The sequence below is a fragment of the Balearica regulorum genome, chromosome 3, assembly GCF_011004875.1.
Source record: "Balearica regulorum gibbericeps isolate bBalReg1 chromosome 3, bBalReg1.pri, whole genome shotgun sequence".
NCBI classification, from domain to species: Eukaryota; Metazoa; Chordata; class Aves; order Gruiformes; family Gruidae; genus Balearica; species Balearica regulorum.
The window spans coordinates 59492018-59517718 of NC_046186.1; the positions used below are offsets into that span (position 1 = coordinate 59492018).

At 41.0% G+C, this 25701-nt stretch overlaps 1 long non-coding RNA gene across 1 annotated transcript; it reads right to left on the minus strand.

The window, feature by feature from the left end:
* Positions 1–82: 82 nt before the first annotated feature.
* On the minus strand, positions 83–24433 carry LOC142600991 (uncharacterized). The gene is made up of 3 exons (XR_012834530.1): positions 24326–24433; positions 8276–8371; positions 83–1538 (listed from the first exon to the last, which is right to left on the minus strand). It is a non-coding gene; the product is annotated as an uncharacterized LOC142600991 (long non-coding RNA).
* Between the last annotated feature and the right edge of the window lie 1268 nt (positions 24434–25701).

The following is a 25701-nucleotide window of genomic DNA, read 5'->3' on the forward strand; positions in this document are numbered from 1 at the left end:
ATGGATTTTGTTTCAAATATATTGTTGAAATATATTTACAACTTTCAGATACATAATATTTTTTACTTGAAATACAGGCATGTTTATATATTATTCTATATTTCTGTGATTACAGGTTGATAATATTAATGAATATTTATAATGTTTTTATATAGCAATAAAAAAATCTTCTAAACACAGTCAACTGTGTGATGATTTTAAAGTCCTGTATTTTATCCTGCCCATAGATACACTCCTATGCCTTTCCTGGTGTCTTGCAAAGTATCTAGTAGACATGCACCAACTACTATGCAAGATATCCAATAGCTGCACGGTGACAGATTAGAGTACTTCAGGCCAGTTGTTTAGGTTGCTAATGATGCTAATGATTCAAATGCACCTCCAGTGACTGTCAGTGGGAGACAAGTAACAAAACATTTTCTAAAATCCTGTGACAAATACCATAATAGGTTTGATTCAGTTGCTCATACACAGATATTTAGTGTCACTCCAGAGACTTTACAATATCTAAGAGGGGGTATCTGCCACACTGGACTGGCAGACATAAATAGGACCTCCAAGAGAATCATACATTTCTGGAGCAACAATTTGAATATCTTTATGATAAGGACAGAGGGTGAGGGTGGGGGGCTAATACTTTCCTATGTTCAGCAGAACTGAGCCCTGGGTGTCTTATAACACTTACAGATCTGACCTTTCCTGGTTGTAGGAAATTTAAATTGAAAATTGTCACCCCAAAGGCAATTTCTGATAAAGAAATGAGGCTTTCATTGTGCAGGAACAGGTTCACTTACTTTGCTTCCTTGTGGAAAAGAAGCATGGGTGCCACATAGCCAGCCACTAAAATTCAGAGGAGATCCACTCGCTTTAGTGGGCAGATGTTAGTCTACCACACTTAAGGAAATGGCCTGGTAAGATTCCTCTTCCTGGGATTTTTGCAATTATATAGAGTCATAGAATGGAATATCACTCAACTTGTCATAGGGATAGACAAGGAGGAGAAACTCAAATTCCTTCAACTTGGTGTTTGCCCCCATTTTGAAAATACAGTTCAAGTTTTAAATAACATACTATTAATACAGTGAAGTTTGAGACCTAAGTGAAGTTTAGGACCTTACAAAGCACATCTGGACCTCAAGTAGCTGTTCTTTCCTATGTTTGTATCTGTTCCTATCTCCAGGCATCAGCAGAAGATACCGAAATTCTTCCTTATAGAGAAGACAGTCAAGTCCCATAGGACTGGTGTGGTACTTTGTAAGCTGAGACAGGTGTGCAGAATGCACAGGACAGTCCTCCTTCTCTCCTGCAGCTGCTCTTCATGCTTTTGCTCCTCACTTACAGAATTGAGACTTAAAAGCCTTGTCTGTCTTTCAGCATCCCAGTGTTGTGTCAGGGTTAGTCAAGTAACATTTGCGCTGTGTTAAGCTTTCAGTGGCTTTCCTGCTGATACCTTGGAAGGCCTGGGCCACAGCAATCTCGTTCAGCTTCACTTTCTGCCTGATCCCTTCTTGTCCCACACCGTGCGGGAAACTCCAGAGCTGGAGAGAAGGAAGGGAGAGGGAGATCTCTTGCAAATGCATTCATGAAATATCCCGTCTTTGACTTTTTTTTTTTTTGAGTGGTGACAACCTGAATCTGTGTTATTAATAGGTCTAGTGACTGCAAACAAACTTACCCAATATTTTATTTTATTTTAGTGAGAGCTGATATTTCCATTAAAAATTCTCCAACTCAAATTTATTGCTGGAGTATAAATTACATTTTCTATTTCCTCGCTCTTTTCTTAATTTCTGTCAAGTGACAACACGTCTAAGGAGGAAAAATGTCATTCTCATAATGGGATCTGTCAGTTCCCTTAAGCCCTGGTAGGTTTTTATTTGATGCTTTTGTTCCTTTCTGATTCTAGCTGTTGATGAAAAAAGGTCTCTTTAAAACCATACTTAAAGATAAAGATATTTATGAATGGGAAAGCTATTTCTAATGCAGCTCCTTGTTCTTGCACTATCATTTCTGAGCAGAAACCCTGACCCATGTTTCCACTGTTTTCACATTTCAGCTTGTTAAAGGGAGTATTCAGTATGCAGCACAACATTCAGCCAACATTTCATTACATTTTGAGATCCAATTACTCATGCAGAGGGTTGGGTTTTTGGGTTTTGGGGTTGGTTTTTTTTGGTAACTTGGTGTAAGTTTCCTTTTCCTGGGGAGGTTTTATTTTAATTCCCTTCAGTCTGCAATCTCCTACAAGTATTTAGTGATATTTTTTAAATGGTGGCAGAGGTACAAAATAAATACCTTTTTTTTCTTTTCTTTTTTTTTTTTTTAACAAATCTGGAAAAGAACCAAATCCAGATGAAATGCATCTCCAAGATTTTTGAGTGAAAGCAACATTAAAGGAGATCTAATTAGACCTACAGTAATAACATCACCATCCTTGTTATGGGACATATATATATCTAAAGGCTTGTGATCTGCTGAGTTAGGAAGTTAGCAAGCTGGAGGGTCTACCACAATTTCTGAGCACCCAATCAGCTACACCACATATTACACACACCATGGAAATTATAACCTACTCTATAGCTTTTGTGTAATCAATTTGGAATGACCAGATTTGCTCTCCAAACAAGACTTCCAGGATGCAAAAACCACAGATCTGAACAAAACCACAACTCCCTATATGCAAACTATCACATTTTTATATAGTACAGTGAATCTAAAGAATTTAAAACAAGATGCAGAAAATCTGAAATGCCAGCAAACTAGTTGTGCTGTTTGCCTATGACCACAGAATATTACTCTGGATGTCCTATACAGCCTGTAACTTTTAAAAGAACATTTAATGAGTATATAGGAATTGCCATCTATGAATCCAGGCATATAGCTTCACCAAATCCTAATATAGCATCTCTTCTGCTTGCTGTTGCTTGGCTCCTGAATGCCAACACAATCTTTAAATGGTAACCTTCCTTACTCTCCAAAATGCTGATCTGTGCTTGTGAATTTTAAGTAACATCTGTTCTTAAGAATTTCAATTACTTTACTCAACATTGATGTAAATTGTTTGGTTTTGTTTTGTCTTGTTTTGTTGGGGGTTTTTGAGGGTTTGGTTTTTTTGGGTTTTTTTTTTTTTTTTTTAGTTTTCCCCTTCTACTGCATCTATTTGCCATTTTATGCAACATTGAGTTTTGATGCTTTTATTAATCTTTGCAAAAGCTATTGAAAAGGACATTCAATACCATAAATAAGTAAACCTGGTCAATTCGGAATAGCCCATGACTGCTATGCATTGAAGGAGGCATTATGGACCGGTTCTGTTCAAAGAAAGATACAAGGAAGCATCTTACCTTGTAAAAGTCCCATTTACTTTGCCACATTTCTGTTGCATCATCCCATATGTCATGAATACAGTGAAGTACCCCAAGCACTGCAGAGTCTGCATTCAACCTATATTCTGGACTAAATCTTTTTCTAGACAATCTATAAAATACTCTTTTAATACTCTTTTCTTGCTGAGATTTTATTAGGGAATGTTACCCGGTTTCAGATCCAACAAAGTATTTTTATTGATTAATTTCTCCACAAATCATCTTCTTTCTTTTCCTTCATTTTTGCTTGAGGGGTCCAGATTTGAAGCCATCAACCTAAAGCTAGATACACCTAGACCTGACTCCCAGACTCTAAATAGCCCATTTGCATATCCTGGGGAGAATCCCTCCATCTTTACAGACATGGGCAGAGACAGGGGGAGAATGGAGAGTGTTGTCCTTCCCTCCCACCACACTGTCCACCTCCTGGCATTATGTGAGCTAAACCCATCTGGCCTCTCTATTTTAAGAGAGCCCCTGCTGCTGCCTCAGAGGATAGACAGACTTGCCTTTGCAGCACTTTGTGAGTATGGTTTGAAAGCTGCAAAGAAGGTCTAAGTTAGCAGAGCTGAGCAGGCTCTGAGACAAACTAAGGGAGCTTATACGGATGGTCATGTCATCCCAGCAAGGGAGGTGGCAATAAGCTCTGCTGGGATTGTGGTAACAGGGCAGCGGACCGATAAACTACTCTGGGTAGTTAAGTAAAAGTACATCTGCTCATATCCTTCGTTCTTCAAGCATAAATAGGAATTATGTCATTTTTCCCTCTAACACACATTAAGGATAGAAACATTGATGTCTGTGGTGGCTCTGTACTACAGAAATAGGGACTATACTAACTTCTGAAGAGGTACATTTCTTCACAGCAACTGACCCCCAGATTTTTGAGGCAAAATTTTCAGTATTCTAAATTCAACCAGTTCACATCACACTATTAGGACCCCCATTTCCAGGACATTTTATGCTGCCATAAATATTAGGGTCATGAAACTCTAAAGTCATTTGACTATAGTAGATATCAGCTCCTGAACTGCCCATTCTTGCTTCCCTTTATAGCCATTTGGGAGAGAAAAAGTATGTTTACAACAGAATTTTATGACACACTTTAAAATTGCCCAAATCCTTTCATCAAGGAGGGATAAAAAAGTGTACAGAAACTAGCCAGCAGTTGTCTTTATTTTATTAGCTGAATCTTACCCACAGAGACAGCTGGAGTGAGGCTCTTGGAGGGGCAATGCTTTTAAGACAGGGATGTACTAAGGACGGAGAGCAGCAGTAGCTGAAGCCCTGATCTGGCTGGAGAGGCTGCACAGCAATGTGGTCACAACTGCCTCACGTAATGCAGGAGCACGCATCGCCCTCGCTGATGGCTCAGGGGAACTAAAGCTCTCTCCTCTCACCTCTGTGACAAATCCATGCTTGCAACTTACGGCTGCTTTGGATCAGAGAAACAAAAGATAGGGAGCAATGAGTGTCTGGTTAGAGAAATAGCCAAGTAACCTGAATCAACTTGCAACACAGAGGTGTCTATTTTGACACATAATAGCACAGTATTTATAGATCTTTTCTGGGCTCCAGGAAAATGTTCTGCTTTCTGTTGTGCTCAGTGAAATAGATCTGGATGCCGTGCACCCCTCCTGTTATCACTAAAGTATTTAAACACCTACTCCCTTATCTCCATCATGCTGTGGATCAAAATGACTGAGTGAATGTTCTGAAACTTTAAGCTGTTGGTCTGGAGTTATTCCAAAAAAAAAAAAAAAAAAAAAAAAAGCAGATAAGGAAACAGATTTACCATGTTGTAGGAAAATATGACAGGGGAAAGGGGCAAGATTTCTTTTCTTGTTTGGTCTATACTGGCCCAAATAATGGCTAAGACTAAATCATGTCTTCCTCTATCCTGCAACTATTCAGAGAAAACAGCACTTTTCCTGAGCGCTAACAGGAGGTTCTGATGGTTCACTGTTCACTCAGAAAGAAACGATTGCCCAAGGCTGGGGACCCAATGGTCCTGTCCTTGGGGCAGAGCTGTCAAGAATGAAGAGAATTTGCAGAACACTTCTTTGTTTTGCTGAAAGTGTCTCAAATTCATTACATTTTCAAGAAAACAAATGCACACATTACACAGAGAGCATTCTGTCATCAGGAAAATGTTGACCGGATGTATTCACAGTAAAGAACAAAAGCATAAAGATAAACAAGACCTTGACAAAGAAAAGTATTTAAATATTTTTGAGGTATATGTTCAGAGTGAAACATCTCCATAATCGCTTTGCTGAAGCGTATCCAAAATACAAAACTAACATACTTATTTTTCCAGAAGTGAAAATGAGCAATGTGGTCCTTGTTTTCCTGCATGTCCTGTTGTATCTACCGATCACATAGCTCAATGCAGTACAAAACTTCTGTCAGATAAGAACAGTTGCATTTAACATGCAGTTTCAACCCACAGCAATTATCAAGCCCAGAAAACAGATTTTGCATATATATATATATATACACACACATACACACAAACTCATCTCCACATACACAGTCTAAATGTGTTTCCATTACTTCCTAAGTTATTGCAAGTCATAAGAAGATGACATAGTCAAGTAGCCCACCACAGCACATCCCCCTATCAAACAGAATGCGACATAATTAAAAACTGTAATGTAGCTTCATACAACTTGAGCAAATGCATTATTTAGTGGTGAATTTCCTGGGAGGGCTGGTGGGGACCTAAGGAGGTCCTAAAGTTCCTCTTGCACCAGCACCCTGAGTGGTGTTTCCCAGGGTAACAGCCATGCCACTGATCAGCTTACTTGCTCCCACCATGTCTCCACCCAGTACTGTCATGTCTCCTTTATATCCAGACAGTTCCTTTTACCATGTCTTAATTTATGAAGAACTCTCTAGTATGATTTTCAATCTACAAAGGCAAGTACTTCAAGGAGATGGTCCTCATGTAACTCATAAACTCCAAAGTTTTCCCACCATGGGTAGCATCTACTCATTATGAGGGGGAGGGGGGGGAGTCTGAATTGCAGCAGCCACAGCTCAGTTACGCTTCATGTAAACTACCCTTCTATAGGAATATATGTGGAAAGATGTCAAGTCAATACGTGCCACCTTCCCTACGGCTGGAAACAGTTGTGCTTTCACTTACCCCCCCCTAACTTTAGACATCTGCCTCTGGCAGTGATCCTCTCTCCACTGACAGAAAAAGAAATTTAGCAAGTCTCTGCCCATAACTTAAGCACCATTGCCAAGGACCTGAAATTGGGTGGGATGACTCCAGGTTTCTGTGATGACCTGCCATGGTCCATCTCCACTTAAATTTCTATATGCAGTTTCAGTAATGAGACATTTTAAATGTTGAAACTGTCCTTGTCCTGCCTGAGATTACACACTGCAGCATACCTATTTGCTCATGACAGTCATCGCTGCAAATGAGCCTAGCAGGTAGCCTTGCCTGGCACTTCATGATCATGTACCTTGGCCACGTATCCTAAGACTTTTTCCTAGCTTTCACACTGACACACAGTAGCTAATTATAAAAGCAAACTGTAAGCCTATCTGTTTGCCCTTGCCTGTTGCCAAGTAATGTTTGGTTTGACGTGTGACAATAGTATCAAGATGCTTGAACCAAGGTTGATATATAATAAGAGAATGATGTTCAGAGGAAACAATTGCAATAAGTAACTTTCCTCATAAGGAAAAGAATCAGAAAACTATACACAGTTTTAACATTTTAAATGCCCTTTCACTTTAACAGTAGCTTATATGTTAGAGGATAAATTTAACTTTGTGTATTAAAATTACTGCTATCATTTCACTTTCTTTGATATTTATAACGAATAAAGAAATATGTATCTCTCTTTATAGACTTACAAAATCCCAATAATTTCTTGAGGTCTAGACGTCCAGGCCTGAAAGATCAGATGAACCTTTTTTTATATAAAAGAGAAGAAAAAGAAGATAATATAGAATACCCAAGTAAGGTTTTGGATCCATGATTCCAGAGCTGTCTGGTTACTTTGTGTGTGACTTTGATCCAGCCAATGTCTACAGCTATGCATAATTTTATATATTCTGACCTTCGTGCAGCCAATGACAAATAAGATGTAGCTAATGCATAACAAATTGCAGATTCACATCCTAATCAGTATCACAGCACAGCAGAGATCATCCTTTTCACCTTTGTACGTCTTCTCAAGCCGTGATAACCTGACTAAAATTAACATACTTTCTAAGGCATCTGAAAGCAAACAAAAATGAAGTCTTGCTCAGAATACGTATTAATTTTTTTGTCTTCAGGATTTCTGGACAAAAGCTGAATCCACCAAGTCAAAATTTCTGAAACCTTTTCATAGTTTAGTCATTGATTTTTATATGTGTTATGTTCAGTTTTATATCCTAAACTCACAAGTTCTTAAATATAACCATTCAGAAGCATATGGGAGAGTTGAGCTGGCATTCCTATTAAGGCTACTCCAGTACTGACAAGTTCCTGGCATGCAATCTTCTGCTTTTTAAATTCTACTTGGTTGCCAAACCCAGGCATAGATTGGAATAGTCCGTCCATACATAAACTTCCTAAATTCCCATTCAGTTGATAACAACATATTCTTTTGGAAGTCCTAGGAATTGAAAATAATTATTATTTTCCTTGATCAGTAGTCAAAGGAGGTCCCTGTGGGTTCTACTCAAGTCACTGAAACGTAGAGGAGAAAAAGAAGTGCCACTGTCTGATAGTCATGTACCTTTAATGTTAGGCAATGCAAATTAATCTGCTTTGATAGAAGAGTAGTACCAATATCAAAATCCTGAGTATCTATTAATTTCTAATAGAAATGCACCATGGCTTCAAAAAAAAAAAAAAAAGCAGGAAAGCAGATCTTTTCTTCATTCGTTCCAATTCATACCTGTTCCAGCTATTTATGGCTTGTTCTTTCCACCCAGTCTTCTGGAGGCATTTTTGTTCCTCATGACCCTTCAGCACTTTGTCTGGATGCCTCTGCCTGTAAAGAAAGGTAGGATTGGCTTTTGATTAATCAGCTAAGTCCCTGATGAGAATGAAAATACTTTTCCTGCTGTGGGTGGAGAAGGAGTGCTTGCAATGGCTTGACGTGGTCTGAGAGCTCTCTGTGTTCAGTAACTTGTCTGAAACATTTGTTGTGGGATGTCAGCCATTTATCTCGATCAGTGTTGAAATTTTTAATAGGAGACTACTGGAAAACAACTTTCTGTTAGAACTGTTCTACCTTACAAACAACAAGATATTTAACATTCATATGGAAAAATCTGAAGCAGAATGGATTATATATTTTAATATTTTACTAACGTTATGTATTATTGGGCCTTATTTAATCACATTTCTAATTTAAATTAACATCTGGCTCCTCACTGCATCCAGAAGAAAGAATATGTTCACCTCCACTATGTTGTGTACAAAGACACAATAGCAGGTTCAAGAGACAGTACAGTCTATTTCTGGATGGCAGATGCTCTGTAGTGTAATCATTATTCATTGGCTGCAGGGATTTTCAGGCAGGCTGCCAAACAGCCCATGTGCCTCTGCTTATTGCCACATTTCTTAAAGGTAGGCTTTTTAATTGAAAAAGGGAGAGATCATGTGTGATTTGCTATGTAGTTCTTGACAAGTAGTTTTAAAAATTAAATGCTATGCTATTTTTTCACATCCAGGAAACTTTGGTGAATGTGATCTGCCTCTCCAACAATCACACATTAAACTATAAAGCTCCAGAGGACACAACTGTTGATAAGAAGAGAGGAAAACTGGGAAATGATTTACACTGGGCTGCAGTTCGGGCCCTTAGGTAAGTGCATGAGAAATGTAATGCACATATCTACCATAAAGAGCAAGCGATATATTCACTAATGCATTCCTTCTCCAATGCAAAGTGCTCTTACCATGTACTTTTCTTCTCTACCTAGACCTGTATCTTCATCTATACTTTGTACAATATACCCCTCCCATATGGCAATGGATAAAACACAGATCTACAGATCAGTCTAATTCCAGGGTTTGATGGACATGACAAACATATACTTTGCATCTTCTAGACCCTATCTAAGATTTTACTGTTGTCCAGATCACCACATCCTTAGGTCTTGGTCTGTAGATATAGGATGTAGCCCTATAGGGATAAAACTACAGGATTTTGTCTCAGAGGAACTAGAATATGGTGAAAGGATGATGTATTGGGTTTGTGTGGCAAGATTTTAGCAGCAGGAAAGCACAAGAGTAGCTTCTGTGAGAAGCTGCTAGAAGCTTCCCCCGTATCCAACAGAGCTGATGCCAGCCGGCTCCAAGATGGACCTGCTGCTCGCCAAGGCTGAGCCCATCCGCAACGGTGGTGGCGCCTCTGAGATAACATAGTTAAGAAGAGGGGGAAACCCAAAAAACTGTGCAACATCAGAAGCATCCAGAAGAGAGAGGAGTGAGAATATGTGAGAGGAACGACTCTGCAAACACCAAGGTCAGTGGAGGAGGAGGAGGAGGAGATGCTCCAAGTGATGGAGCAGAGATTCCCCTGCAGCCCATGGAGGTCCATGGTGGAGCAGATATCCACCTGTAGCCCATTGAGGACCCCACGCCGGAGCAGGTGGATGCCCAAAGGAGGCTGTGACCCCGTGGGAAGCCAGCACTGGAGCAGGCTCCTGGCAGGACCTGTGGCCCCATGGAGAGAGGAGTTCACGCTGGAGCAGGTTTGCTGGCAGGATCTGGGACCCCATGGGGGACCCACGCTGGAGCAGTCTGTTCCTGAAGGTCTGCACCACATGGAAGCGACCCACACTGGAGCAGTTCCTGAAAAACTGCAGTCCGTGGGAAGGACTGAGGTTGGAAAAGTTGGTGGAGGACTGTCTCCTGTGGGAGGGACCCCATGCTGGAGCTGGGGCAGAGTGTGAGGAGTCCTCCCCCTGAGGATGAAGGAGCAGCAGAGACAACATGTGATGAACTGACCACAACCCCCATCCCCCTTCCCCCTGTGCTGCTGTGGGGAGGAGGAAGAGAATTCAGGAGTGAAGTTAAGCCCAGGAAGAAGGAAAGGGGGTGAAGGAAAGGGTTTTTTTTAAGATTCAGTTTTTATTTTTCATTATCCTACTCTGATTTGATTGGCAATAAATTAAATTTCCCCAAGTTGAGTCTGTTTTGCCTGTGACAGTAATTGGTGAGTGATCTCTCCCTGTCCTTACCTTGACCCATGAACCTTTCGTTATATTTTCTCTCCCCTGTCGAGCTGAGGAGTGATAGAGCAGCTTTGGGGGGCACCTGGCCTCCAGCCAGGTTCAAGCCACCACAGATTAATACATTTCTTCACTGCAAACTTGAAAGGTCAAATTTTCACATTTCAATGTCTAGAAGTCATAAATCCATTTCTAGCTTTTAGCTTATTTCAGGTTTGTAAGACTTGATTTCAGCACATCCAAATGAAAATGTCACCTAGATATATACATGTCTTCACAGGTACCTAGTTCAGCTTCATCTTCATGTGTGTCTCAGCAGTGTAAATGTGTACATCTGAGCTGGTCGTCTAAGCTCTTCTTTCAGACAGCTAGAGGAAGAGGCTCCTGTAAGGCACTGCTCATCTCTTCCAGAAGTAGATTTGTAAAGTAGATCTGTTAACCACAGCCTAAAAATGCCTTTTTCTTTTCTTTTTTTTTTTTTTTTTCTACATTGACAGTAAAGAGAAGCTAGGGAACTAGCCCCTGTGTAGACATCTGCATTGTAGATATTGCACACACCTTGCGTACTAACCCACAGGGCTAACGAAACACAACCAAGTTTAAAAACTGAAAGCGAGAGTGATAACCTATGAGGAAAGAGTAGAAATGCTAACACATTAATACAGCCTGGTTAAGCTGTGACAAAAGCCCTCCTTCATGTTCTTCAGCATCAAAAATACCAAGAAAGAAAAAGAAATTTTCTTGATGTGCTGGGGTTGCCCAGCTTTATCTACATCAGTTGACTCTCAGTAAGACTGAGCTTACCTGCAGACTGCTGGGATGACCCAATCTCTAAATGTGGGTAGAAGGAGACCAGAGGGTACCAGCATCCCATCCGCGGTGTAGTGCAGCCATGGGGCCCTGTAGGAGCCACTGCCACCTCCTTATGCTTGCACCCACTCCTAGAAGCCCCCTTTCACCATCCCTCCTGCATCTATTTTGTGTTTCAGCACCTTATGAAGATTTTGTGATATATCACCAGGGGTCAAGAAGACTGTGCTGACATATAGCTAGAAATAATGAAGTAGAAATAAGAACAAACAGAATAAGTATAAGGAAAAAAAAGTTTCCTAGAGCTTTCTAACAGTGAACTCTCAACAGGCATAAAAGAGAAGCAGCTCATTACTTGCAGACTTTTTCTTCGGTGTCTTCAAGCCTGACCGTCAAAGGCATTATGAAGCAGACAGACACGTAGCATTCTCACAGATTCCCGAACCTGTTTGTGATCAAAAGATGTGAGGTCCCCTGACACTTCTGAAAATATCTCTACAGGTAATCTGCTGCTATAGCTACTTTAATAACTTTAGATATCTGACACTTTACCCACTTTTTTGCTCTTCTTTAACCCTACTAGTGTACCTGCTCAACTCTCTTCACAAGATCTCCTGTGAAGCTCCATTAGACTACTGCTTTCCACAGTTACCAAGATATGAATAGAGACGTCTTGACTCTCATGCTCGCTCACTCTCTGACTTATCCTCCCCTTTTAGGAAAGCTGTCTGACTGAAGCTATTGATTTAAATCATGCAGACCAAATCTGCCAAGCTTTCAATATTTTATGAGTAGGCGTTGTTTTCCTCCCAGTTGGAGACCACCTTGCTTTTGGACCTTAGTTGTTTAAGGCTAGGGTATGCCTTAACAGAGGTTTTTTTAGACCATGTGAAAAATCAGGTGTGTAAAGCCCACAAAGGATGGAGAAGCTCCATTTTAGGGTATGATGCCAAACAGGATAGATTAAAGTCATAGGGGCCAAAGCTGGGCTTCTGGGGGCTGCTGTGGGTTATTCAGTTGGCGGGGATTTTCATGTCTACATTACAGCAGGAAAGCATCCTACAGGTGAAGTTTGGACACAGAAGCTATTTCCCATCCTTGTGGGAGCACGAGGGAGTTTTGGGGCTGGTGATGTATGGAAGGGAGAAGGGGGATGGACACATTAGTCAGGACCATCAGGACCTCCAAGCTGCTGGCCCTGCTCCTCAGGTCCCCAGCGAAATAAGGGGTCTAAGATGTTTAGGAAGGAAAGAAAGGAGCATCTCAGAATAAAAGAGTCTGCAAGATGTTCTCAGATGCCAAAGAAGTCCTTGGGGAAAAAAATAAAAATAAAATTTAAAAAAAAAAAGCAAAAAGCTTTGAGTCTGGTCTGAATGATTAAGCAGCTTTTTCTGTCTCTAATTTCTATGACTTCATACTTGTGTGTTGAAATCCAGACTCCACTGAAACTGATGATGAAACTCCCACTGAATTCCAGGAGCCAGGCTTTTATCTGTAGCGTCTAAGGAGAACTTTTGCTAATTCTAAAAGTCCTAAGTGCAATTTGAGAAATTTCCAGCTGCCATAAAAGCTATTGTTATCTTCCTAGTACTGCAAGCACAATTCCATTTGAAAAGAATTCTGTACAAATATAAGTATTTGTGTAAGTATAAGGCTGCCTTTCTGTTTCTCATTGTCTTTAATAAGACATGTTTCCACCAATCAGTCTGAGAGTTAAAAAACAGTTATCTTACAGATGGGTAACTAAACTTTAATGAGATTGAAGATTGGCTCCCAAGTCTATATGGTTTGTAGGCTGCCTATCAGCACTTTTTATGCTGACAATTCCTGCTACTCACAATTGACAGTCTGAAGTGAAGCTCCCAGGCTCCAAAAGTCTATAGCTACAAAGAGAATAAGGGAGATCTGCAGGGAATTTGGAGAAGCCAGTTTGTTCCACACAGACATGCCCACTGCAAATACTATGAAATGTGCAAAGCAGGAGAATACTTTAAATGCTCCTTCTTTCTCCATGCTAGACTACTTCCTCAGCACCACTGCAGCACAGGTGTCCTTCTGGGTTTGGTTTCTTTCCCTGGCTGAAAAAGGCTCACACCACATCTCCCATGTTCCTGCAATTCTTTCATTTTTGGGAAATACTGAGGGGAATGCAACATATAATTTCCCTTTAGCTGCAGCAGTTTAACTTTTCATTTTAGGAATGAAATATTCATGAACACAGTAAGAAGGAACCAGTGTGAGTGCATCTCTGTGGTTTAGTGCCTCTCCCATGATGATGGAAAGGAGAGGGAAAACGTTCTCAGGAGCAGGAGGTTATTCAATGCTGCTCTTGCTTCTTGAATGCTGTCAGCCACGGCATGTTGTCTGAAAAGGGTGAGAAGGACTCTTACTTCTTCCAGTTGTCATGAGAGGGAATGGCTAACGACACTGCCTTGCACAGATCTGATTTGTGTAGGCATTTTCTCACCTTTGGGTGAGGAAGGCAAAGCAATGTCCAGCCTATGGATCCCAGGATCACTCAGAGCATCAATCACTCAGGCTTTCTGGGCTTTCTTATTTTCTTAGGACACATATCGTTCTCATAGCGTTTCCCTTTTCACAATGGCAGCAGGCACTGGAGCATTTCCAGTGCATTCTCTGGCGCTGGAAATGCTCAAGCTTCCAGTTCTGGAATGACGCAGCTGTTGCATGGACCAGCATCAGCCCTGACAGGGAGACAGGCCCGTGTTTCCTCATCTGTGCCCAGGTTTCTGCTTCCTCCCGTGTCACCTGGGTAGTCTTAGACAAATGGTCAATCTCAGCTCCCAAGAAGCAGCAAATGCCTAAATCAAATCAAAAAACTTAGGTGTTCTGAGTCATCCTAGTATGTAATTAAAGGTAACAAAAAATATATGCATAACAAGGGTGACAGGTTGCCACAGCTCAACCCATCAGCACATGGTTGTGCTTGCAGTTGGCTTTATCCAGGAATCATCATTTAGTGGGAGTCCTTTCCACATCATCTGCATGGCAGAGTCAATGGCTTACTCACTATGGTGATTTGGATAATATCTGCATAGTTTCATTCGTACAAAATACTAGTGGCTCTTGACCTTGATTCTTTGCAAGACACTTTTCCAGGTTCTTTCCTTTTTAATTCTCTTCCTTGACTACCCTGAATGTTCCCTTGGGGTTATAACTGCTTTTAGCAAAGCCATGCTCCTTAAAAGAAGCATACAAGTCAGTATGCTGGTGCAGCCCACAAGAGACAGATTGCAAAGTTGTGTTCAAGTTTATTGAGGTTTCTTGCTTTACTGACAAACTGGACAAGGATGTATGAAAAGAGTAAAGCTAACTACAGAAAATTCTGGCGACAATTGTTCTGTCCTACAAATGCCAATTTAATGTGCCTTTTTTTTCATCTGATGTGCAAAATGATGAGAAAAAACAGTTTTGATCAGAAACATGTGCACAGCAGTATGAATAACATTATATGAATATCATTAATAATATTTCTATCAAAGGGTTGGGGGCTGTTTGTCTTTAGTTTTCCATTTTATATAAATTACTATTATTGCCTCTTTTTTTCAGACATCAAGGGCTCCTAAAATATCCTTAGATAAGGACTGAATTTAGCAACCATAAAGCAAAGCAGATACCTGTTGATGGTGAGGTAGAAGAAACACTGCTGTGCAGAAAAGAATCTTGTATGGCAACCAGTCTTCCATCTACATTTCCCAAGGTAAATAACTGTAAAGCTACAGCTTTTGACACCTCTAAATTTATTCCTGGATCCCTTTTCCTTAGGTATTTAACACGAGGCATATGAATTGATCAAAATGATACATACACATCAACTTTCTACACGTTGTGAAGTAATTAAACTAAAATGCATTAGATTATCCGCATATAAAATAGTAATAAGTCATTGTCTTGAATTAATCTGTATCAATTTGGATGTGCTACAAGTCTGGCCAAACAAGCAAAAATTCCCTGCTCTGGGAAAATTTCTTGGCATCAGCTCTATACATATTCTAAGAATACGCAATTAGTCGCTTCTGTTTAAAACAGGAAAGAAAAAATTCACAGAAGCAAATAGCTCTTCCCCACAAATGCTTACAGACTGAATATTCTGAGAGAGGATCTTTGAGATGCTAACAGAAAAATAGCATGAGACAGAAGAAATATTTTTGACCAGAAAAAATCAGCAAGAAAACAATGAAAATGATCTCTTGCATGTAACAGAAAGCAGAAGTGCTAGGGAAGCTTTTTGCCATATAACAGACTGGTTTCTAGCAAGAAGGAAGAGCTGAAGAATGATGGTTTATGTAAATAAGTCAAGATAATAGAGACTAATAAATTAACTTGCATTAACACAAAGTATAAATAAATCCCATGTTTATATTTGGATGCTGAAAAAAGTACTGACGCATAAATGAAAAAGTAAGAGTTTTTCCATGGCTATCAATAGTACAGTACCTTACAGATTTCCTAGAAAATCATCCAAACAAGACAGCAAAGCCTGCCTGTACTTACTGGAATTATATTTGCTGGAGAGAATTAGGATCACACTACTAAACAGAATTAAAGCTGCTATGGCGGGTGTAGTAGCCAAACAGCAGAGAATACATTGGAAATGTATAGTGTATTTGTCAGCTAGACTGTGGCTTTCTGAATACTTCCAAACTATAGACATGGAAAAAAGCTTCCAAGAAATAAGATTTCACTATACTTCCCAAAAAACTCAGACAAAATATGGAAAGATATTTATGAAAGGCTTAGATTTCCCTCTTTTATATATTAGTGTTTGGACTCCATACTTATGAGAAGCCTCAAAGAATGTATAGCTTACAAGCTAATATGCCATCTTCGTATGCAATGAATTATGATATGGATAACTTTTGCGAATATACATACAAGAAAGTGTGTTGTGATGGAATCAAGGTTGTCTGGGAGAGGACTTGGCTTCCTTTCCTGTGAGATCGTCCTTTCCCTGCAGTCCCCTGCCTTGTTCACTACAAACTTGTCATATTCCGCAGCAAAGGAGCCAGAAAACCCAAAGAATAAAAACTGTGTTCTTAACATATGATTCTGTTTCTGTCTCCGCATATGAATTAGGATATGCTTAACCTCTTGATCTAGTTTAGCAAAAAAGAGGAGAAAAGGAAAGATGAAAAATGAAAAAATGAAATAATAGAATAATAATAAAATGAAATTAAATTAAATGAAATTAAAGAGAAAGGCAAAAATTGGAACTTTAGGTAGATTTCCCAGTGTCTTCTTTAAGAAGCATCTTACAGAAGAAAGCAGACAAATGTATGTGAGAATTTGGGAGTTTTTCTTTCCTTGTTAAGCAATTTTATTATTTTTTTAAGTTGAGATAACTTCAAAGTAGCTTGCTTTATAGTGTGGACCCACAAGTGACTTTCCCTGTTCTGTTATTAGCTTTAATTTAGAATTGCAACAAATGTATTTTTCAATTTCTTATGAAATGCAATTTTTTAAAAATATTGTGATACTTGTTTTGTCAGCATGGCAAAATGTCAGATCAGAAGTGCAAGAATTTTTGAAATCTTTACTAAAACTTGGGTTTAGGCAACATGTGACAAAGCTCAGTGGCATCTGTAATTTGTTTAAACCTAATAAATCAGTTGTGCCATACATGACAAATAGATACTTCATCAGTTTCAGTGAGGCTTCATATAAGAGCGGGAGCTACTTCACTGATTAAAGGAAAGATAAATATTGAGTTCCGTTCTCAGATATAGTAACACAAATCTGGAATGATTCCAGTTAAAGTCAATCAAATTGCTTTAGCTTCCTAAAGACATTGCACTGTGATGCAATTGATATTATCACTCAATTTTCACTCATGTGGAACATACGAATACTGTCCACAATCTGCAAGTCTCTTCTAAAAAATCTATTCTACAAATCTATACGCAAGTGGAAAAGATTTTTTGAGGCTTGCATTTAATCATTTTGCTTTCTGAATTGTGAAGTTTTCCTGCATTGTATCATGGTCATGCCTTGCATACCAAGAGATATTAGTAACGGCCGTTAAAGTATCCTGTCATTTTAAAAAAACAAAATTACAAAATCATCATGACATTTGACAGGATTACCACTTGCAAGAAGAGAATTACACAAATGCAAGAAGCTGAAAGGGTGATCGTTTTCTTTATTTCTTCATATTATAATATTGGATATTAGTCTTCCTATGGTGTTTCCAACACAGGGAATTATGTAAGTGTTTTCTGTCTGCTATTAATTGGCTTATGTGGATGCCTGTGAATTTAGACATTTACTTTAATAGTAGACTTTGTCCAACATTGAGCATATTTGAAAATTGCTTCTGCAAGTTACTAGTGACTGGGAAAAATGTTTTCCTCAGGCTGAGCCCTTCTTTGGTTAAGTATTGTCTCAAAATAGATCCCACAGTGGGACAAATGTGTTTGTTGCTTAGATATAGTCTGCCAGATTTTCATGTGGAATATTTCAAGCCAAGGAGGGAGAATGACCTGTACCATGCAAGTTCTTCATGGGCGTTTAACACCCACAGTTTGAAACTCTAGCTCTGTTTATTTTCTCAAATAAAAACCAAGTGCTTGTTTCTGGGTCCTAGGTTTGGACCAGACCTCCCTGTCAGTGAGGCCTGGCAGGAATGACTGAATAAGCAACCGCTTTGGGTCATGCTAAAGTAACCCCGGGTTACTGGCTGGAGAGAGTGGCCAGAACTTGCAGTTGCTCCTGGGCTGGCTGACAACTGAAGCCTGTTGTTGCTAGCCCTTCCCCTGACCTTCAGCCTGCCTTTTGGCTACTGACTTTGTTTTGGTCCCTGAATCCAGATCTTCATCCTAAACACTGACTTGGACCATGTGAGTCCTATTGCTTAAACAGAGGTCATGTGATGGGTTTTTTCAAGTGTGGGGAGTAAATCTTAAGAGTCTCATGTCTTCGCGGGAGTGTTTCAGAATATGCCACCCCTGGTGAATTTAATTCAGGTGCTCCCTGGCATCTGGATTAGCTGAGGGTGGATGTGAACAGCTACAGCAGAAAGCCATCCTCTCATTACTGCATCCAGATGTGCGCACCTTTCGTATGAGGTGCTAGGACTCATAAGGACATATCCTGTGACTCACAGCGCTGTATGAAGTGGCACTACTCTGAATTGTTTTCATTATGTGTTAGGAGAGACCCTGTTCCTTTCCAGATGCCTACCCTGAAGTGCTCGCAGCCCACCAACTCAGAAACATTTCCTTCGTATTTGTTATGCTCCATATTTCTGTCTAAGATTTTTATTCTAACAGATGGAAAGACACAGACTCTACAGACCTGTTCTAGCTGTTGACATCAATCCAGCTTTCATTTTGTAGCCCCAGAGCAGAATTCATGACGTGAGGTGTACAGTAGAGCAACCTGGCATGTGAGGAAGTCAGCTTGGCTTTGTTAAGAAGATCACACAGTTTACAAGTGGATACAGCAGGTTTTAATAACTACAGCATTTCCTCATGCTGATTATCAATATTGGAACAGAGTGCCAGGACTGTATCACCATGCTTTCTGGGGTAGCTTTTAAGAAGTTGCGTGAGGGACATGCTCCAACCAAGGTAAGGATGCACAAATTGGAAAGACCCTATCAAGCCAGAAATGGGCTGTTATTAAACATCTCCCTATAAACTGGCCTTTAAATGGCCAAAGGTTTGTGATTTACAATAGTTTTAACGCTGACAATTGCAGGGATTGTAATGAAAGGTAAGCTAATGATACTGTTGAAGATGTCTAAAATTCCTGCCGTTTTCAACCAAATCAGATATCAGGGCTGCTATCTCGTTTGTTGAGCTGGATGTTGTGAGGGAAAAGAAACACCGTGGGCTAATAATCTCCTATTAGCCTATAGTGATAAAATATTTTGAGGTTGAGGTGGCACTAGAAAAGCTGAACTTAGCTAATGAGTATGACATTGGTAGTTTATCTCCCTGTGTTTATGGACATCTTTCGAGCTTTGGTGACAGAGTACATTGAAGACTGAGGAAATCTGTGTGTTACAAGAAAACACTAGGATTTCATTCTCCAACACACTGCCTTGAAATTTCTGCCACAAAGGAAATTGCCCTGCACTACTGTGCAGGCAGGGATTGAAATTTGGGCTAATAGGAACAGGATGCTAAGTGAGGTTGCAGGATCCCTGCTCACGGTAAGCTACTGTGGGATCTGTGCACTTTGCAAGGGCTTGGGGCTTAAATTTATCTCAGATCAGCAAGTAGATTGAAGTTACACACTGGACTTCCAAACCAAATTTTCTCTGAAAACTCAAGTGAAGTGAAAAAACCACCAAACATATGGATCAATATACCTATGCTTGGATCTTTCGTCCACAAGAATTCCTGGATTTCTATCACAAATGCTTGCATTGAGTTCCATTGAATACTGTAAACCACTTTTTACATATGTGAAAATGTGGTTCCTCTACTTAGAGCCTGTCCTGAGTCACATCTGCTAGGGACCAAAAGTGAAACAAACAAAAAAAAATGTGGGTTCTACCCTCAACTAAAGTTTATGTGAAAAATCTCACTTTAGCTCAGGGAATATTTTACGTTCCGATAAGTGATTTGTCAGTACTAGGCAAAAGCTGGACCAGTTAATGGCCCCACAGTAAGAGTAAAGACAGCGCTCTCGGGGTTGCTGTGTGGCTGGCTTTTCTCTGTTGTCCTCTCCAGTCTGATCTTCCTTCTTGTCCTTACAGAGGTCAAAGAATCCCAGTTTGGGTTTGTCTTGACTGAAAGCTGCTTACATCCCTCTGGTCCCAAAGCTGCTAGTGACTGTTCCAGCTCTTCTTGTCTTTCTGTTCCTAGATGAGCTTTAGTGGCTCCCATTTTTCAGAAAGAAAATGGGCTTTCTTTTCGTGGAAATAGTAAGCAATTGGTCCAGCTCATCATAGTATAGATGGGATCTTAGTGAGCTACCAGACAAAAACACTGGTCAGGCTTACAGACACCAAGAATGTCAGGTGCAACAGATTTGCAGGGATGTACTGGGCCAACTCCAAGTGCAAGACGGTGCAGACAGATTATTAAGAACAGTTCTGAGAAAGTCTTGGATGAAGTTCAAATCACTGAAATGACTAATGCGTTTCAGATTTGGCCAGGAAGCAGCATTAAGCCTTCATTTTCAACAGAAGGGCACCTACCATTAAACAACATGTTCTCTCTGACACATCACTTTTTACCAACTTCGCTGTCGCAGCAATTTAATTGCTGCTTACTTTTACTACCAAGGCAAACTCTTATGTGAGGTTTGTGTGCAGATAGGATGATTCGTTTCGTATGTCCAAAATATGTTTGCTGCAGGCTGGGTTTGCTGCTAAGTAGATAAACCACATCTGAAGCACTAATGCTCTCATAAACTGGCTTGTGCTTTCTGATCTTCTTTTAAACACAGCTTCTACTCAGCATCAAAAAACATTAGCACTTTTCAGAGAAACCAGATCCCTCAGCTTTGACACATGATTTAGCACTCTGATCATTACACAACACATGGTTTCAAAGTGTCTGTTGCAATTTTAAACATGTATGATGCTACTTGAACTACACTGCCTTTTTCACAAACTGCCCTGGGGAGTTTATTGAACATATTTTCAGTCAGGTTTCCTGGCACTTTAAGTATAGTTTTCTCAAATAGCAGGGAATGTTGAAGAACTACATGAAACAAAACGATGCAGCGTGGACTGAGCAGGTGCAACTTTCATTGCCTGTACTCAGAGGTGTTGTGAATTCACAAGTGTTTTGAGTTATTCCAAGTTAGTTTTGATCTGTCTTATCCCATTTTGGCATTTGGAGAGAGTCTAAAAACAAGTATAACACAAATGCCACGACTGCTGGAAAGCAACAAGAAGTTCCTTCCTGCCACTTTAATTTCCTCCTTTAGTATCCTGAGTCCTTTACGAGAGGCAACCTCCTGGCAGAGGCAGACCAAGCACTTCCGAGGTTGCACTTGCTTGTATCAGTATGGAGCTTTTCATGGTCAAAGGAGTGGGTGAGAGAGTTTAGTTTGCAGAGGGATGCCCTCTTTGATCCAGCTCACCACAGACCCACATAAGTGCTAGTGACAGCGCTAGGGAGGGCTGTGGGAATGAAAGACTGAGCCCACAGGACGGGATGAGACCACCGCTTTCAGCAGCAGATTAGATTTATACCAGATTCAAATAATCCTGGAGGTATAGCATGAGTAATACCCATTGCTTACAGCCACTGGAAAACCAAATCAGCCCAGGCTATGCTTATTGCTGAATCAACTCCTTCCTTACAGCTTCAGAAACACAAAGCTGTGCTGCCTGCCAGCAATAGGAAAGAGGAAAATGTGGATCAGAAACTCCAGCCTGCAAGAGGATGAAGGAACTGAAGCTCTCTGCTCTCCCCCGAGCATCACTGACTGCAGTGCACTGGGAAGAGGAGGCAGGATATTACGTCTGATAGGAGCAGAGCCACTTTGTTGATGGACAAGTGCTAGCAAGGATTTCTCCTTGAGAGCAGGTCTCTGTACTGGTTATCCTGACTGCTCATCCCTCCTGGTGACAGGTTCTGTGGATCCACAGCACTGTGCAACAACTCCCATGCTGCAGGCAGCTGAGGAGACAGCCTCGCATCCCTGCTTCAGTCAGTGGAAGAAAGTGGGTGCAAGAGATCTCGGCACTGCCTTGTGGCACACACCTGCCCCACGGCAATGGCGTGGCTGGGGCTATTGGAGAGTGAGCTGGGTACTTCACAGCTACAAATTGGGCTTTTCCAAAAAAGGTTGTGTTCTGTGAAGGCCCTTGACTGCATCAGTCAGCCTTGCTCACTTCAGCCAGACAAAGGAAATGATGGAGCTACTGCAAAAAAAACCCTTTTCCTGGGAGTGCCTTCAGTTCTCCTCCAACTTCAGTACCAAAGTCCACACTAAACAAGAGACAGAATTTAGTCCTACCTGCACTAATTTGAGCAGGTACTAGTCCCCGGGCTATTCCAAAGTAAATGGGGTATCTGCCAAAATATCAACCCACTTCACCTTGTGATTGCTTCCTGGTGTGCCCCTGTTTCAGGAGGAATAGGTTAATAAGGAAAAAGCCTTAACAAGCTGAAAGGAGGGTGTGGTGCTCTGGGGCTAGCTCCAGTCATCCCAGTTTTCCTACAGACACAAATACTAATTGGCCATGAAAGCAAAAGATACCTTTCTGAAACCTAGCTTAGTGAGATGAGCAAATCATCACGGGCTGCTACAAACCCACTGTTCCAGATCTATAGACAGATGAAGAAAAACCTCTGCCCCTGAAGAACAAAAGGAAATCTCACCTCGTGGGTGAAAGGATGTAATGGTATCATTATCAGTGGTATTTGACTAGACTGAGAGTTTTGTGGTGTGAAGGTTCAGCTAGAAGACCTACATTTACTTCTTTGGAGCCTAAAAAGATCTGGTGTAAAACCACACAAGAATCAAAAGTTGCAGAAAGCTGCACAATTAATTACTTCCAAAATTCTCAGATATAGAAAATCGAGTTGTTAGTTTGCACACACAAGTATAATATCAAGGTCTAATCTCAACTGATTTTACCTTTCCTTAGGCAAGATATATAGACCAGGGATCTGTCACTGCGAAACTTTGACCAAAATTGTATTTTAAGTCATGATAATAAGGGCTACTGATCAAGACAAGCTCTGGCACTTTTGAAACATGGTTGTCTGACCCTTGGAAATACTCCTTGTCACTCTAAAATTTGTTATCCTACAGACACTGTTTTATTCTCTTCTGCTATTTGTCAATAAGACACATATCACTGTCACCAGGACGCATACAATTTGATCTGGCATTTTCTTTCTCATGTGGGAGAGCTGTTTCATTGTAGGCAGTCATGGCAATATACAATGATATGGGGTTCATAAGATAGCAATCAAATCAATGAAATCATCATCTGGTTAAAGCAGAAAGCAAAACATATGTGAAATAAATTTTAAGCCAGCAGAAAGAAAATCCAGTGCTGCCATCACCCCGGCACGCTATCACCTGTACAGAAACAGTGCATGTACGCTGGGTGATCCTGCCACCCACGTCCCAAAATCACGTGCATGCTGACCAGTCCTGTTGTGTCATTATAAAGCAGAATTTATGCATGCTACAGCAACTATGGAAAGACTGCAAGCCATCCTCGTCCAATGCGCTTTCAGAGAATGTGCAGAGAAAACAGTCAAAGGCTTTGGAAGTTTTTGGATTGGATTTCTGAGCCAGCAAGAAGCTTTCATTCGTGAGGAAAGCGTTCTTTGATACAAATAGCTTTATGTCTCAGGAGTCTTCTTCCCACCTTCACAACCACTTCTCCGTTGTTGAGGACTGTTACTGTTCTGTGGGGAATCCAACATCTGCGCAGTGGGTTTTAATTATGGGAGAACTACCACATAATACAGAAGCAGCTATTTTTATTATGCTTTGGTGTCAGAGTTTTGGGTTCGTTTTGTTTTGTTTTCCCAAGGGGTGCCACAGGATGATTGCAAGGTGGGAATTTCCCCAGCTAATGTAAAAGCCCTGACTGAGTGAGGCGGAGGGCCAGGGGACTGAGCAGCACTGAGACACTGACCACGGTGCCTGCCTGGAACTGGAGCCAGCTCCTGCTCCTCCACTCCCTTCCAAGCTCCTGTTGTGCCTGGCCATGGGTCCACAATGATAACACCAGATCTGATCCCTCCCAGCTGACCCAGATACAAATGTTTGATATGGATACAATGTGGACATGCAACCCTTCTTCCAACACAGGAAGCACCTTATTTAAAAATTGTTAATTTTATGCTTCCAAGAAAGCAACCAGAGGGCGGACAATGACTGAGCCACAAACCTAACTGATGGAAAGATAAGCCGGTGCAATCGACCCAACAAATCGGTAGTAGCAAAATGTGCTTATTCGCTAGCAAAGTTGATTAGTACTTTGCATTATGTTTTTGTGGTACCTCTTGATCTGGTAGGAAGAGCCCTTAAGATGGAGTTGCTGTAGTGGTGAACCTCAGCCTCAAGCAAAGTATTGCAGTGCCCAAACCGTAACAAACCCTCTGGATCCCAGTATACCAGGAGTGGAGAACAGAGACGTTCATTGTGCCCCTGCATGGAACCAGAATAAGCTTGTCAGTGTTTATTAGCCCGGACAGCACTGGAAAGTGGCTGAATGGCCTCAGAAGTAGCATAGCTGACTTTCATATTGCGAAGCCTGACTTAATAAATCCTGCTAAACTGGAATTAGGGATGCATGGGACTGCTTTGGGATTTCTGCACCCATGACATGGCTAATTAATTGTCTAGATAAACCATCCATAGATAAAGGCTGACGAGATCAGAAGTACCCAGTTCAAATAACTGCTATCTCCACCTTCCTATTCATCAGTTTCCTGGTATTTCCTCAATTTCTAGGGCAGGCATGTGCAGCACACAGTGCAATGCCTTTGGCATACAAGAGAAAGAGGTTGAGTGGGAAAAGACAGCCGGGCAGCACATGCTTCGTCTCCAGCCACACATCTTCCCTGAGAAAAAGGAAAGGATTACTTTGATACACACTGTGTTGGCTTTGGCTACACTCTTCTGGGAGGCGATATCAAACCTACAGGCCAGATTCTGCCTGCAAGCCTCTAGCTGGGCATCCCTACTCTACCTGTTAGAGCAGTGCTGAAAAAAAAAAAGCTTAATAAATAAAGATTTGGGGGTTGTCTAATGAAAGGAAACAAATCCCTCTGCATCCTACAGCAAATATTGTTTAAAGTCCCCCATTGATTTTGCACTGGCAGCATTGAGGGCTGTTTTCTCTACAGTTCCGCTCTGGGAATGGCAACTTCCAGCAAGACCTTACGTCCTTACACTACCTCAGAGCACACTGTCATTGCTACATGGCACCATGCAGCACCATGCAAAGAGATAAGCAAGGATGCCAGAAGGAAGATAACCAGCACAGTGCAGCACTGCACTAAGCAGCTTCTCTGAGCGCTGCTCATTTTCTTGGGTGCCGTGCCATACCGATGTGGTGACGCTGTTTCTGTTCCTGGAGCAACCTCGTCCAGTGCCAGCCCAGACATCTGGCACCGAATGTCATCACACAGGCTTGTGTTAACTGTGAAATTTATGAATGGTAATTACCAGTCCACGTTTCTAATTCATTTTACTACTTATGTGTCCACTAAAAACTAGGGAGGCTTAACCATAGGCCCCCATGGAAGGGCGGTAGTTGGACTTAAGTCTCTGAACCTGGAGTTTGATGCACACAGTGAAGGTTCACATCTGTTAATGTCTCTCCTATTTCTTCTTCGCCCCTTCTTCCTTCACCCAGCATATGCTGGCTACA